Source organism: Cydia fagiglandana, chromosome 24 (genome assembly GCF_963556715.1).
Source record: "Cydia fagiglandana chromosome 24, ilCydFagi1.1, whole genome shotgun sequence".
Classification (NCBI taxonomy): domain Eukaryota; kingdom Metazoa; phylum Arthropoda; class Insecta; order Lepidoptera; family Tortricidae; genus Cydia; species Cydia fagiglandana.
In genome coordinates this window covers 3501074-3516680 of record NC_085955.1, presented here as the reverse complement: position 1 = coordinate 3516680, position 15607 = coordinate 3501074, and the positions used below count along the sequence as shown (strand labels likewise).

Here is a 15607-nt window from a genome sequence, read left to right as displayed (position 1 = left end):
TTTAACCCCCTTAGGGGTTGAATTTTTCAAAAACGCTTCTTATCTCTTGTACACTTTATACATGTAATCTAGTGTGCAAATTTCAACTTTCTATCTTTTGTAGTTTCGGCTCTGCGTTGATGAATCAGTCAGTCAGTCAGGACACTTGCATTTATATATACAGGGTGATCAATCCAAATGGGTAAGTATGGAGAAGTCAGAAACTGTGAGAGATAGCGAAATCTGTTCTTAGGAACCATGGCTTCGATTTTAGATTTAATAATAATGGCATTAATTTTTTTTTTCAATCTATCATACATAACTGGGATTCGAACCTGGTCAATATTCTTATTGTTTGTTTGTATGGCAACTTTTAAACGATGCGTGATAGGTGAAGGGTGCTCGACCAAATATCATATTCAAATTAGCCGACTATTTTTTTTATTTTTTCAAGTTGGTCCGAGCGCGCTGAGATTTGGCATGCGGCGAGCCTGGGGGCCCAAGATTACCATGTCAAAAAAAATTAGGAAAAATCTAAAATGGCGGCGGACACGGGCAAAGCCAAAATTCCAAGTAGGTTAAGCGAGCCCGAAGGGCGAGCTTCAGGCCGGGAGGCCAAAGACCGACCCAGGCGGAGGGCGGAAGGCCCCGAGCCTCCACCCCGACTCCCAATAGGATAAGTGTTGGGTCGTGTTTAAGCTCCAACTTCCCCCTCTCGTGTGACGCCTCGGGCCTTTCGGCCCTACGCGGAGCTCGGCCTTCGCAAGCCTCGACGCTTCGCCGTCGGGCATTCGGCCCGCCGGCTTCGCTCATCAAGACAGTTGACTTGGTAGAACGCTTGGAAGCACCGCATTCACGCAGCTCCGCCTTCGGCCTCGCGTTTTGGGAGGCGGGGTGGAGGTTCCGGGCCTTCGGCCTTCCGCCGGGGTCAGCCTTCGGCCTCCGGGCCTGAAGCTCGCCCTTCGGGCTCGCTTAACCTACTTGGAAATTTGACTTAGCCCGTGACCGCCGCCATTATGAATTTTTCAAATAAAAATTTGACATAGTAATCTTGGCCCCCCCCCCCCTCGCCGCATATCAGCGCGCTCAGACCAACTTGAAAAAATAAAAAAAAAGTCTGCCATTTTGAATTTTTTTAATGTAGTTTGTTTTGTCTCGGGGCCCTCTATGATATTTGGTCGAGCACCCCCCCACCTATCACGCATCGTTTAAAAGTTGCCATGCAAACAAACAACAAGAATATTGACCAGGTTCGAATCCCGGTTATGTATGATATATTAAAAAAAATTGAATGCCATTATTATTAAATCTAAAATCGACGCCATGGTTCCTAAGAACAGATTTCGCTATCTCTTATAGTTTCTGACTTCTCCATACTGACCCATTTGGATTGATCACCCTGTATAGATAGATTTGCAAAAAGTTATTGTATTTTATTGTAACTAAGTGCAGATAAAACACAATCTTGTATTGTTGGTGAATAAATATGATGATGATGAACTCGAAAACTACTGGCTGTAGGTATTTTCATGCAGTTTTCACCTATCAATAGTGATTCTTGAGGAAGGTACTTTAGATAAGGTTTTTGTGTAACCTATGCTATGTGTCTGGCGCTAGTTTGATTCTAAATGCAGGAAGGATACTTACACTCTCATCATAAGTTTTGGTTAATATTAGCGTGAAGAGGTAACAGACAGACAGACACACTTTCGCATTTATAATATTAGTATGGATATATATGGATGTATATCGTCGCCTAGTACCCATAGTACAAACTTTGCTTAATTAGGGGCTAGGTCGATTTGTGTAATGAATGATGTCCCCTAATTTTTAGGGTTTCGTACCCAAAGGGTAAAACGGGACCCTATTACTAAGACTTCGCTGTCCGTCCGTCCGTCTGTCACCAGGCTGTATCTCACGAACCGTGATAGCTAGACAGTTGAAATTTTCACAGATGATGTATTTCTGTTGCCGCTATAACAACAAATACTAAAAACAGAATAAAATAAAGATTTAAATGGGGCTCCCATACAACAAACGTGATTTTTGACCAAAGTTAAGCAACGTCGGGAGTGGTCAGTACTTGGATGGGTGACCGTTTTCTTTTTGCTTTTTTTTTTTGCATTATGGTACGGAACCCTTCGTGCGCGAGTCCGACTCGCACTTGCCCGGTTTTTATTATATCATTTATTAATTTTTATGATATATGGATTTGTGGATTTATATAATAAAACGATATGATACTTATTGGATTTTTATTATACTGCTTTGTAAGTTAACTAGAGCACTTGCTATCAAAACAGCTTCATCTACATACTTGACATGATTATGGTTTACAGTCGAGTGAGGCTCCAAGAACGAGAATTCCCTCAACCGCCGTATCACACGTTCTACGTGTAGCCTCAAGCTGGCGATTACTTTGGTTTGTATTACCTCTGCCTTGGAAGGTGTCTCTTTCGAAGAAACAGTGGGAGGCCTAAGCAGTTTCGCGTGCCTCTGAACTAGTAGAGGTTCTATGCCCTTGAAGCCTCTGTCGGCTAGAACCACAGCCCCTGGAGGAAGAATATCCACAAAACCACTACGTTCAGTAATAGCTTTGTCGGAGATTCTTCCTCCAATACCTTTAGATATAAAGCATATAAACCCATTTGGGCAACATGCAAGTAAATATTTCACTGTATTGCACCATTTGTAATTAGACCAAGAACTGGACTGCTTAACAGTGTTTGAAGCTTTTTCTATTTGGATTTCAAAACAATCCAATATGCATTGCACATTTGCATATCTCACTTTATATACTGGAGGCAACGTTTTTTTGATTATGAAAGGTTCTGGCAGGTATATAAACATTTGCAAAAAAGTTGCTAATTTAGGTATACTATTTCTTAACACCTCCTGCACTGTTACTTTACTTAGTTGGAATTGATGACTCAACCTCAGTATTGAATCATTTTGTTTCAATTTAAACAATGTGATAATCACATGCAATAGTCGCAGGTTGCATTCCTTAGATAGAAATTCTAATAGCCAGTAATATGATTTGGGTACCCCGACATACATTTTGGGATATTCCTCAATCGTTTTCAAAATATGTGCACGTCCCGACATATCTTTAGCTTCAATTCCGTTCTCTTGCCATGTGCTTGACGATGACGGGCTGGAGAAGGGTTCGTACAACGAGCGTGTCGACGAACTGCTTGCGGTGGATGACGAATGCTGGCTTGGCATTATTTTCTCCGTTACATATGTGACTTTGATGTTTGTCGAACAGCCTATGCTTCTTAGAGTTGGTTTCACTGACACAGCTTTATTCGACCACTTGATATCTGTTTGTGTCACAGAATCACACTGGAAAAAGAGAAACGTATGTATAGGTATAGGTATTGACACCTAATGGGCTAGCACATGATCAGCGAGGCAGTATCTCGTCCGTGAGATAGGACTAACCCATCCATCTTTAAAAAATACAGTTAGAAAAAGACGGGTAGTCTATCTTACGGGCGAGATACTGTCACGCCAATCATGTGCTGGGCATATTGCTCTTTACACAAATATTATTATGATAGCAACAATAGACTTGTTCACACTGCCGAGCGGCGGCGCCAGCGGTAGCATGGCGTGAGCTTGGCGCTATTGGAGCAAAGGCCCATAGGCCATAGATTAGATTTTAAAGTTACCTAGTTTATAAAACTGCATAATGATAAAAAAAAACTATTTCAAGGAATTGATAGGTATTCAATAAAATATTTGATATACTTATGAGCTTGGTTAACAAATTATGCTATGACAAGTTCAATCATTTATTTATTAATTGACTAAGTATCTTACATTAGGGGTCATCCATTAATTACGTCACAGGTTTAGGGGGTGGGAGGGGGTCAAGAAAATGTGACATGTTGTGACATGGGGGAGGGGGGGAGTCACAAACATTGTGACGTTACTTTAACTTCATCACTATTGATCAGTAACCGGAATAGTTATTTACGATACAAGTGCGGAAAAGAGGAAATTCGAAACTAGTGGCGATAAATTAAAACACGACCGAAGGGAGTTTTGGAAGTAGGTAATTTTCGTTCCTAATTGGTTTTGTGTTATAAAATTACTAATATTTCTTTTACCAAAAATATTTTTTATAAAAAAATAATGCTGAGTTAGTATTGCAAAACAAAATTGCCTAAAATGTGACGTCACACCAAGTGGGGAGGGATTTGCAAAATGTGACCAAGTATGACAAGGAGGGGGGAGAGGTCAAAAAACCTAGAAATTCGTGTGACTTAATTAATGGATGATCCCTTAATAGGTATTCCAAACATGTAAGTTATAAACATAACAAATTATTCTATAACTACTATACTATATACATGACTAATATCTAATACTAAATTATGACGGTACAGTCGTGGGTGTGAAGAACGACTCCATATATCGAGTTGCGGTGGCTAAGTCTCGGTTCCTTATGTGAGAATATGTCTGTCTGGGGGTCGAATAGAATAATATATTTTTTGTGATTCAGTGCTACAACATACCTACATAGAGAAGGCTAGTGACTAAAGTTACTGTATTGGTGCTGGAAATTATAAAAAGAGGTGTGGGGCGAGATCGAAGAGTAGTTATTACAAATGGCGTAGGTACTTTAAAAGTGACATTGCAGTAACCACGGATTAATCCACGAATTAATCTAATAGTAGAAGAGCCGGCCGCAAATTTTCTAACCGACTTGATACCACGATGAAATACACAATGGGAAACCATAAAAGTGATGCTAAGTCCGAATTCGATAGTCTGCCACGGCGGAACTTGCCGAAAGTACGAAAAAGAAGGCCACTTCCGGTGCGAAAAAAGGGGGCTGATTTAACCCATCTGATACCGAAATAATAGTTATGGCAGCAGTTAGAAATTTACATGTAGACACATAAAAGCGAAGTCTGCCAGTATTTTTTTTGCCGGAAGTGCTTGGCAGACGCTCTCAAAGGTGGCCAGCGGGACCCCTAATTTAACCCATCTGATACCACCATGAAACCAATTCCAGTCGGTAGGTATGAACCCTCATGTCAGGAATATATAAGTCTGCCAAGGCTTTTCCTGCCGAAACACCTTGGCAGACGAGATTATGTAAGCAAGGTCGGCATCGGTTACCCTACACTAACCCATCTGATACCACCATGAAACCAATTCCAGTCGGTAGGTACGAACCCCCATTTTAGGAATATATAAGTCTGCCAAGGTTTTTCCTGCCGAAACACCTTGGCAGACGAGATTATAAACAAGATGACCATCGGTTACCGTACACTAACCCATCTGATACCGCCATGAAACCAATTCCAGTCGGTAGGTATGAACCCTCATTTCAGGAATATATAAGTCTGCCAAGGCTTTTCCTGCCGTAACACCATGGCAGACGAGATTATGTAAGCAAGGTCGGCATCGGTTACCCTACACTAACCCATCTGATACCACCATGAAACCAATTCCAGTTGGTAGATATGAACCCCCATTTTAGAAATATATAAGTCTGCCAAGGTTTTTCCTGCCGAAACACCTTGACAGACGAGATTATGTAAGCAGCATCCACATACGAGGGATCCGTATTTTGGGATTATACAGATTACGGACATTATTAATAGCTGTAGGCTTATTTATTACATTATGCTTATACATATTTGTATATTATTATGTTATTAATAAAATATATTTATAATTTATTAAACCTAAACTTAATACATTGGGAATTCATTACCTGCTTACGGCAGTAGTAGGGATAAGTGGGTCAGTTCTGGCTCACTGAGCCAGGCCAACAGTCCCTCCCCCTTTTTTCCCTTGTTGAGGCCCTGCAACCTTGCCTTGAACCCAAACTAATGTCATTGTAGCTCGAATCTAACCTAATCTATTTTTATTGCTTTTAGAATATTTCAATTATCTACTTTTGCAAAGTTAAAGGTTGAAATCTCTATTTCGCAAAATGGAATTTTAATGTGACTTTAATGTATGTGCAGTCTACTTAGTAATTGGGTTTAAAGATATAAAAACACACATTTATTTCCTATCCTAAGTATCCTATCATAAGTTTATTCAAATAATATTCTGAACATATATAGTAATTAGACTGGTCATATTTTTCATAAAATCTATTTCGCCTGGCAAAGCATATAACTTTTTGGCAACCGGGTTTTTTAACCTAATTAGATCCCGCTGAATCCGAATTTGCCGGTTGCTCGATCGAAATCTTGACCGGAAGTGAGATATTTGACATTAAAGGTCCCTTTTTTTCGTTTTTCGTAAATAACTCTTAAACGGTGGCACATAGCAAAAAATGTTCTATAACATAAGTATTCTGCATAAAATTGCCTACAAGAAAGATTCAGTACAATTTTTCGCTAGGATCAATATTCAAAGAGATTTTAACGCGGGAAATTTAATTATAATCACTTCTAAGGTCCCGTTTTTTAGGTTTTCATAAATAACTCATAAACGGTGGCCAATATCAAAAAATGTTGTTAGACGTTAATAATCTACACAAAATTTTGAACAAAAAAGATTCAGTATACTTTTCGCAGGGATCAATATTTAAGAGCGCTCTTACAAGAAAAGTCGAAATAATGCAAAATTGATGATACTAGTCGACGAAATTCAGGACTTTGTGCTCCTTATTAGAAACAATGAGTACTTGTTCCAGTAAAAGCGTCTTCTTATCTTTTTAAATATCGTTGTAAATATTAGAAAAAGGACTTATTAAATAAGTAATGAATTTTTTTCTGATGGTCGTTTCCGAAAAACCGCGTGAAGCACTGAACGGCAAGCTTTTATTTGGAAATGTTGAGAAGTTTTCTCTGCTAAACCTGGCTATTTTGTATTACTAATACCCTGTACTTTAAGCATATCAAACGATATTTTTCCTACATACCTTTGAGAAAGAGAAAATCAAAGTAAAACGAACTCAATTTTCTCTCCGAAACAAGTGTCAATTTCTACGAAAATCTACTTAATATCGAAGTCATTTTCATACTCAAGCAATCTGCAACGTTTGCTTATACTGTTGGTATACATTAGTGTTTATGAAATTCTACTATAATTTTTTGGCAATTTTTTGAAAACTACTCTATATTACCGATGACGCGCGCTCACCAGCTCAGTGCCGCGGCAGAGCTTGTACAGGCAGGACGTGTGTCGGTCGGCTCCGCACATTTTCAACGGCGACGACGAGGTTTTTTATCATTGTGTGCGGCGGGCGCCGTGTAAAACGCTATACTGTGTGCGTGTAAACCGCAACGAGAGACTTTGATCCTAGCACTGTTTTTATAGTATTATAATTTATAATGGTACAGTTTAATAAACTACCGGACAGGATTAAAAATATTTGGAACGACCTGACATTCTATATGTATTTATTTGACTCAAGATAGTACTCAGAGTGTGATGATGGAGCCGGAAGGTGGTCACCGGTACCAATCAACCATGCAACTAAACCACTTACAGCCGTATTCATAAAAAATCCTTAAATGAGGAATGATCAGCTTATTAGCTAATCCGCTGTTTAGGCTTAATAAGCCGTTGATAAGAACCATGATTTATAAACGTTTATTAGGGGCTTCTTAACTAATAAGCAGATTAGACGCGTTATGTTGGCATCTTGGCGCATCATAGACTAAAATATGGCTGAACATTAAATTAAAAAAAAAGTTTGACAGCAGCACTAGCGGCCAATCGTAATATCATGAAGAAGTTGATTTACTATTTTGACTAATTTTCGGAATTATCTCTTATTAAAATAGCTTCTGTGCCACAAAAATAATTAAAGATTGCTGCATGGCCGGAAATTTTATAAAACTTGGTGAGTAACTACGTTTACAGACAAGTATCTTATACAGCAACAAGTAATAATATGAGTTCACTGCAATGTTGATATACCTATATCTTATTGCTTTTAGTTTCAATATTATGTGGAATGGAGTCGAAAGAAGTGGGGTTCTTTCAAACTAACCGAGAAGTGCATAATTAGCGAAGAGAAGAAGTCGAAGCCAGATACCGTACCAGACCCCACTCGCCTCCGCAAGAAGAACCATTGAATAATGGTTCATGAGTTCACACTAATTTATTCTGGTTGCGGCAGAAATTCACAACGGGTCAACAAAACGAAGTCCATTCAGACTCACTAAATCAGGTATGAACAATGTCCTATACTTTCTTGTTTACCTTACATACCTGCAGTGTTTAGAGTTAGACAAAGAAAAGTCTGCAGCGATTTTGATGATAACTCTAGGTACAGTTCAAATTTTGGGCATGACCATCTATTTATAATATATTATAGACATAGGTACGTAACATAAAATGTAGTATCTGAACATGTTAAGATTGACACTTGCATTGACGGCTTTGACATTATTTAAAGGTTATAACACTTATAAATTTGGTAAATTTATCCGTGCTTTGTGGAGCTTGGTGTATTTGTTTAAAATTATGCATAGGTACCTACCTATTATAGGTATTATATTTCTTAACCATACAATGGAACCAAATGATAATTATATGTACAAGTGATGTTTTATTGTAACAAGCCGTTGTGTCGCGAGTTTACTTCTTGTCATCGTGTCATTAGTAATAATTTTGTAATGGTATTTATTTTATGCATGGAACAATGCGATGGTTATTATACTCGATCACCTAGCCAACCTACTTACTACGAGGAAGGATGGTTCACAAATTAGGCAGTATTTAAATACCAGTGTACAGGTGTGTGTATAGATACTGTGTACCTGCTGATTAAAAATAAGATGTTTTCTGCGTACAGTTGGTTATAATTAAGTTGGCTAATCTATATCTCATCAGACAGTTTGGACATCTATTCCAGAGAGTTTGCAAGGTCAATGTACAATGATATCATATTATAGTACCTAATAGGTAATGAATAATAAATGAAGTCAAATTGATCTCTGTCTATAGCTTAAAATGATACTTAGTTACCATAACTATATTGAATCATGTGACCCTAACTTAAGTACATCCATTATATCATAAGCTAAAAATTAAAGAAAATTGTTGAATACAAAAATACTTTTATTCAAATTATTGCATCTTTTCAGATCCTGAAAGTACCATCATTAGCCACTGTTATTGTTGAATAACTCCAGGCTTTGGAAGAAAAGCTGTGGCCTGTGAACAGCTGTGAATATTGGTCAGAGAAATGTAACTGACTCCGTACACTGCAAGTCCCAGCAGGAAATCAGCAAGAAACCTAAAAGAAAAAAAACATCAAAATGAAAACCTAGCTTGATTTAGGTTGAAGTAATAAAATTGTTCTAATTTAATTGGTGTTTTATTTTACTAATTAAATATATTTTTTGACTTGTTAAGGTTTGTACAATTTTTATTAATGATGTACAGTCACCTGCAATAATATGTTACACAACAAAGGCCCATAAGAGCATTGCACATTTTTGCAGCCTTCGAAGAGTAACATATTATTGCAGGCGACTGTACCCATATTGAAATACTCAAAATTCCATTTTTCTAATTACAATGCAATAAAATCTTAAATGTATCTAGCAGTCTAATAGGGATGTTTCCTGTACTTAAAATAAATTATGTCACACCATACCATGTATAAAATAAAGCACCAGATTATTATTAGAAAATAAATTTTCATATAAATACCATAATAGCAAATCATTTTGAGAGTTCTAAAAAGGAAAGTAGGACCCTATTTTGCACATATTTATGATATTCATGTGTTTGCAATATTGTTTTGATGAAAGTGTACAATTTATATAAAGTAAAGTAGATATTCATAGGTAAGTTCATGCTATGTACCTAGTTCAAAGAAGTTCAAAAATAATATTGGTAATTAATGGTTCTTATGTAGAATAAAATTAAAAGGTATTTTTGAATACCAGACAATGACAAGGACAAGTTTAGTGCTGCCCATCTGATATTAAGCACTGCAGCCTACAGGCAACTAGCGGAGTTACAAATAGCTGACAGTGCATTTTTGGGAGCACTGGAAACCTTAGCGTCAAGAACAGGTAGGTATAGAATCCAACCTGGATGACCATACTGAATAATTAGTTGACATAAATGAAACTTTCATTCTATAAAGTTCAGCTTGCAATATTTTTACCTGGAGGCCAAATTGTTATGCTCAAAGCCAATATTGAGCAAACTGCCTATGCAATGACTGCATATACCCGTGACTTTTTCAGATTTTTCATCACTTTACCAGACTGACAAGAGTGCACACTTCTTTTACCTGTAAATAAGTTGATACTTTTAAGTAGTGCCTACTTACCTGTGATATTTTTTATTAAACACAGTCGGTTAAATATGTCTATAAAACAAGTTAACTTATGGTAAATATTATAATCTCATTAGGTATAATGGTTAGTTATTCAATTGCAAACTATGAACGAGATTGATGTACTCTTACAGGGTCTATAATATTATATAGGTAGGTATAATGTGCGCAAGAAATGCAATTAAATTTAAGTTTGCGAAATGCGAACACCCTGATCTTAAATTAAAAACAACGTTTCTGGCAAGTGGTAATAACGAATAACTAAAGGGTTTACGCACAAATATAAGTAAGTCCTCGCCGTGTCCGACGATGGCGACTCCTCCAAATATTTTTAATTAGGAACATGGAACGCTCTAATATTACTTGCCAAGCCAAACTTGGTTTCGAAAATGCGATTGTATGGCGAGCAATGAAGCTGGCCCGCATAGATTTAAGTGAATCTGGCGGTTTACCTATTTCTCCAAACGCCTAATAGCTGTGAGGGAGGAACTCGCTCCGTTTATGATGCATTTTTCCGACTACGCGATCATAGAATTCTGTTGCCTTCTTCGATATTTTGGTTAAACGAAAATCACCATACACAAAATCACATAAACAACTTATAAAAAGCGGGATATTTAGGTTTCGCGCCATTTTCGCACTATATCCAGGTATGTAATACGTAATTGCACATATTAAAGTTGTTTTCCATTCACATTTGGGATTTTAACCAAAACGTACTATTTGCTCTTGCTCTTGTCACTCTTGCCAAAATCAGCTGTTTCGTGACCGCCATCTTGTAAAATAGCAGATAATAAACAGATAAAGAAGGGTCCTCGGCTCCGTAACTTTCCGAGGATTTAATAAAGAGATGATCAACTGTTTAGCGCTAAAAAGTGTTTATGAATCACGTTTTGTGACATCCGGTTATCAGCAACTGATGATCAATGCTCTAACTGTTTATGAATACGGCTGTTAGTGTTTAGGCTCGTTTTATTCGTCTCAACAAGATCTTTGACACAAGATAGTACTCAGGGTCTGATGATGGAGCCGGAAGGTGATCACCGGTACCAATCAACCATGCAACTAAACCACTTCGTGTTTGGGCTCGTTTGATTCGGCTCAACAAGATCTTTGACTAAAATAGTACTCAGGGTCTGATGATGGAGCCGGAAAGTGGTCACCAGTACCAATCAACCATGCAACTAAACCACTTCGTGTTTGGGCTCGTTTGATTCGGCTCAACAAGATCTTTGACTTAAGATAGTACTCAGGGTCTGATGATGGAGCCGGAAGGTGGTCACCAGTACCAATCAACCATGCAACTAAACCACTTCGTGTTTAGGCTCGTTTTATTCGTCTCAACAAGATCTTTGACACAAGATAGTACTCAGGGTCTGATGATGGAGCTGGAAGGTGGTCACCGGTACCAATCAACCATGCAACTAAACCACTTCGTGTTTGGGCACGTTTGATTCGGCTCAACAAGATCTTTGACTCAGGGTCTGATGATGGAGCCGGAAGGTGGTCACCAGTACCAGTCAACCATGCAACTAAACCACTTCGTGTTTGGGCTCGTTTGATTCGTCACAACAAGATCTTTGACACAAGATAGTACTCAGGGTATGATGATGGAGCCGAAAGGTGGTCACCGGTGCCAATCAACCATGCAACTAAACCACTTCGTGTTTGGGCTCGTTTGATTCGGCTCAACAAGATCTTTGACTTAAGATAGTACTCAGGGTCTGATGATGGAGCCGGAAGGTGGTCACCAGTACCAATCAACCATGCAACTAAACCACTTCGTGTTTAGGCTCGTTTTATTCGTCTCAACAAGATCTTTGACACAAGATAGTACTCAGGGTCTGATGATGGAGCCGGAATGTGGTCACCGGTACCAATCAACCATGCAACTAAACCACTTCGTGTTTGGGCACGTTTGATTCGGCTCAACAAGATCTTTGACTCAGGGTCTGATGATGGAGCCGGAAGGTGGTCACCAGTACCAGTCAACCATGCAACTAAACCACTTCGTGTTTGGGCTCGTTTGATTCGTCACAACAAGATCTTTGACACAAGATAGTACTCAGGGTATGATGATGGAGCCGAAAGGTGGTCACCGGTGCCAATCAACCATGCAACTAAACCACTTCGTGTTTGGGCTCGTTTGATTCGGCTCAACAAGATCTTTGACTTAAGATAGTACTCAGGGTCTGATGATGGAGCCGGAAGGTGGTCACCAGTACCAATCAACCATGCAACTAAACCACTTCGTGTTTAGGCTCGTTTTATTCGTCTCAACAAGATCTTTGACACAAGATAGTACTCAGGGTCTGATGATGGAGCCGGAATTTGGTCACCGGTACTAATCAACCATGCAACTAAACCATTTCGTGTTTGGGCTCGTTTGATTCGTCTCAACAAGATCTTTGACACAAGATGGTACTCAGGGTCTGATGATGGAGCCGGAAGGTGGTCACCGGTACTAATCAACCATGCAACTAAACCAATTCGTGTTTGGGCTCGTTTGATTCGTCTCAACAAGATCTTTGACACAAGATAGTACTCAGGGTCTGATGATGGAGCTGGAAGGTGGTCACCGGTACCAATCAACCATGCAACTAAACCACTTCGTGTTTGGGCTCGTTTGATTAGTCTCAACAAGATCTTTGACACTGAAGATACACAAGGTTTGATTATGGAACTGAAAGGTGGCCATGGGTACCAGTCTGTAGTCATGTAACTGAACTACTTCGTGTTTAGGCACGTTTTATTCATCTCAACAAGATCTTTGACACAAGAAAGTACTCAGGATCTGATGATGGAGCTCGAAGGTGGCGACGGGTACCTGTCTATCACATAACTGAACCACTTCGTGTTTGGGCTCCGTGTTGCTTCGTGTTTGGTTAATCACCTAGTGTCAAAGATCTTGTTGAGACGAATCAAACGAGCCTAAACATGAAGTGGTTTAGTTGCATGGTTGATTGGTACCGGTGACCACCTTCCGGCTCCATCATCAGACTCTGAGTATCACCTAGTGTCAAAGATCTTGTTGAGACTAGTCAAACGAGCCTAAACATGAAGTGGTTTAGTTGCATGGATGATTGGTACCGGTAACCAACTTCCAGCTCCATCATCAGACTCTGAGTATCACCTATATAGTGTCAAAGATCTTGTTGAGATGAATAAAACGAGCCTAAACACGATGTGGTTTAGTTGTATGGTTGATTGGTAATGGTGACCACCTTCCAGCTCCATCATCAGACCCTGAGTACTGTCTTGTGTCAAAGATCTTGTTGAGACGAATCAAACGAGCCCAAACACGAAATTGTTTAGTTACATGAGAGACTGGTACCCGTGACCACCTTCCAGCTCCATCATCAGACCCTGTGTATCTTCAGTGTCAAAGATCTTATTTAGACGAATCAAACGAGCCCAAACACGAAGTGGTTTAGTTACATGATAGACTGGTACCCGTGGCCACCTTCCAGCTCCATCATCAGACCCTGTGTATCTTCAGTTTCTTGTAACTTGTTTCTTGTAAATAAGCGAGTACCTATAATTTCTTTCGAGTAATATACGTTCATAAGTACGGGTATGGGGCTATTCATAAATTACGTCGTTTCAAATGGGAGGAGGGGGGGAGGGGGTCATGGACATCGGATGATGGTAGCATGACGTAGGAGGAAACAGAGTCATCCGAAGCATGATTTTTGGATGATTTGAGGGATGGGGGGGTCAAAAATAGACGACGTAATTTATGAACAGCCCCTATGTACATTTGCACTGCATTTAGTATTTTCGTACTTACCAAATAACAGTTTTAGGACTTTATAAGTTAAGTACAGTTAGTGTTGTTATGGTTGATTTCAATATGCTTCGCGAAGGATCAAGAATGTTTAATCCATCATTGTAGTGCGAGTGTGGTAGAAGGGATCGGAATACTGAGCTCGCACGGCCTGCCGCAGCGCGTAAAATACCTAAACTCGCTCAACCCCGAAATGTAATAGCACTCTTAAAAAGATAATAAAGAGGGAAAGTTAATTATAATAAATTCTAAGGTTCCTTGTTTTTATTTTTTCGTTAATAATTTGAAAAGTATGACTCATAGCAAAATAAAAACTTATACATAAATAATAAACGTAAAATTTCCTACAGGAAACATGCAGAACACTTTTCGCTAGGATCAATATTTAAAAAGACAAAGCAGCGGGTAAGTTAATTATAATCAATTTTAAAGTCCCTTTTTAGTTTTTTGTAAATAACTCGTAAACGGTGTCCCATAGCGAAATAGGTTTTTAAGAATAAATTATCTACATAAAATTTCCTCCAAAAAACATCTAGAACACTTTTCTCTAGGATCAATATTTCAAGCGATATTAAAGGAAGAAAGTTAATTACAATCAGCTCACAGGTCACTTTTTTTAGTTTTTCGTAAATAACTCGTAAACGGTGGCCCGTTGCAAAACAATATTCTACATAAAATTGTCCACAAAAAAGGTTCTGTACACTTTTTCGCTACGATCAATATTTAAAGAGATATTAAAGGGGGTAAGTTAATTATAATCAATTTCCAGGTCCCTATTTTTAGGATTTCGCAAATGACTCGTAAAATAAGCCTCATAGCAAAATAAGTTCTTAATGTTCTTGTAAATAAATAATCGATATAAAATTTTCTACGAAAGACATATGGAACGCTTTTCTCTTTTTAGGGTTCCGTACCTCAAAATGAATAAAAACCGGCCAAGCGCGAGTCGGACTCGCCTTGCAAGGGTTCCGTACATTACCCAATTTTTAACAGTGTATTTTATATGTTAAACGCGAGTGAATTGCCTTTAAAAAACCTGTAGGGATCGGTTCAAAAACTAAGTAATGTCCGACTCGCGCTTGACTACATAATTCTAATAGGTTTTTCTGTCATCTATAGATTCTATTCTGTATATCTTTTCAAAATTTTAGACCCAGTAGTATCGGAGAGAAAGCCCCCTTCCCCAAAATAAAACATTAAAATACAAAAAAATACCCCCCCCCCTTTATCTCCGAAACTACTGGGTCTAAATTTTGAAAATAAAATAAAATAAAATAGTTCTTTACCTATATAGACGTAAACCTAAAAATAGGGACCTGGAAATTGATTATAATTAACTTACCCCCTTTAATACCTCTTTAAATATTGATCGTAGCGAAAAAGTGTACAGAACCTTTTTTGTGGACAATTTTATGTTTAATATTTATGTAGAATATTGTTTTGCAACGGGCCACCGTTTACGAGTTATTTACGAAAAACTAAAAAAAAGTGACCTGTGAACTGATTGTAATTAACTTTCTTCCTTTAATATCGCTTGAAATATTGATCCTAGAGAA

The 15607-nt window shown here is 38.4% G+C and overlaps 1 protein-coding gene and 2 long non-coding RNA genes across 3 annotated transcripts in view; 2 read left to right on the top strand and 1 right to left on the bottom strand.

The window, feature by feature from the left end:
- Positions 1-15607, top strand: part of LOC134676280 (pyridoxal phosphate phosphatase PHOSPHO2-like) — an 81379-nt gene that overhangs the window by 14248 nt on the left and 51524 nt on the right. The gene's annotated exons all lie outside the window — the stretch shown is intronic.
- Positions 7456-9326, top strand: LOC134676326 (uncharacterized). The gene is made up of 3 exons (XR_010099902.1): positions 7456-7807; positions 7905-8137; positions 9057-9326. It is a non-coding gene; the product is annotated as an uncharacterized LOC134676326 (long non-coding RNA).
- On the bottom strand, positions 9124-11151 carry LOC134676330 (uncharacterized). The gene is made up of 3 exons (XR_010099905.1): positions 10717-11151; positions 10091-10219; positions 9124-9208 (listed from the first exon to the last, which is right to left on the bottom strand). It is a non-coding gene; the product is annotated as an uncharacterized LOC134676330 (long non-coding RNA).